Source organism: Chionomys nivalis, chromosome 8 (assembly GCF_950005125.1).
Source record: "Chionomys nivalis chromosome 8, mChiNiv1.1, whole genome shotgun sequence".
In the NCBI taxonomy this organism is placed as follows: domain Eukaryota; kingdom Metazoa; phylum Chordata; class Mammalia; order Rodentia; family Cricetidae; genus Chionomys; species Chionomys nivalis.
This window is the reverse complement of record NC_080093.1, coordinates 22,701,554-22,703,209: the sequence shown is the minus strand read 5'-3', so window position 1 is coordinate 22,703,209 and position 1,656 is coordinate 22,701,554.

Genomic DNA, 1,656 nt, shown 5'->3' with positions numbered 1-1,656 from the left:
AGATTTTAACTTTAGCATAGTAAAATTACATATAACAAAGCAGGTATCAAACAAGAATTACAGTTACAATATTTCTTTGTGAGTCTAAAGTTTCATATCTAATTTATCTTTTATTATAACTAAGGAAAACTGTAACTATCTTCAACTCCATCAAAGACCCCAGAAGGATATAATATTACCTAAGTAAACAGGAACTGCATTGTAAGCAACTTCCAAAACTCTAGAATTGACAGAGACATCTCACTACCTGGACAGTCACCCAAAGTTCTTCTGTAATGTTGGGGTATACATCTTCAGCCTACAGGCCCATAGTATCCAGCAGACTTTTCCATGAAGCAGGAAATTTGAAGATCTGTTCTGCCTTGTACTGGCAAAATTCATCAGTTACGTTTTTCTGTGTCCTGCAGAATGTCTGGCAGTTTCTTCTGTGAAGCAGGAACTCTGAAAGGCTGTCTCATCTTTTGGAAAGGTCAGCAATCACTTTTCTGGGGGTCCTATATGTCCAGTTCATACAGCATACTATAAAGCAGTCCAGGCAAGAGCAGTTTCTTGCCCAAATGACTAGCCTTATCACATTGAAGGCAAATTCCATAAAAGATTCTTCAATACCTATCAACCTCTATTAAGTAATTAATGCTGCCACATGTAGACATGTCTCACTGTCAAGAAAAGCTAAGTTCTTAAAACATTTTAAAGGCAATATTCCACAAGTCTTTGAAAGGTTTGAAGAATACCTATTTATCTGAAATATATCTCTCTACATCTAGAAACCTAACATGACTACAAGTTTGACTATTATAAATGACTATTAATCTGTAATTTTAATTATACATTACATTTTAAATGAGCTGCACAAACACAATACCTTAAACAAGAGGAGAAATACATATAGTGTTAAATATCGACCTTAAATTTGTATCAATAGACCAAAGTCCATACCAACGTAAAGTATTCATTTCAATATCATATCCCCCTTTTTCTTAAGACCTTGATTATGACCATTGACAATTTATAATCAACCTCCTTTAAATAAAAACAAACATTTTGGGAATTTGGGTGTAGTTCTCTAGACTACTTCCTGCTGATTGTTGGGCAAAGTATTCTTAGGATTCACAGAGACCTTTTAGGGGAATCTCATTCCATCAAACCACATTAGTCTAGAAGGAATCCACAGATGCTCATTTCCTGTGGAAACAAAAGCAGAGCCTCTTTTCCAAAGTAATATATCCTTAGATTCAAATTTTGAAGTCAAGACAATTTTATGTAGGTTTAGCTTAGCAGCCCCCGGAGTCAAATGTCTCTCTGCAGTCAAAAAATTAAAAGAAAATGCAATAATATACATAATCCAGACTTTCTGTGTATATTCCATATTTACATGGCTTCTTTTTCTTTAGTCCTTTAATCTATGACTGTCTGTACTCTTTTATATTATGTTTACTGTTCTATAGCTGTCTGTACTCTTTTTCCCCCTCTCTCTCTGTTGAGCCTATGTGCATATTTTAAACATACTGTGTCTCATTTAGAGGTCTTTTATGTCTGAATCTGTCCCATTGTCTATCTGAAATCCTTTTCTGACCAGGAATGCTTCTTAAATGCTAAGCTGGCTTGGACTAAGGCTGCTTTGTCTTTTGGCCCTGTCCAGTCCAACATGGCAGA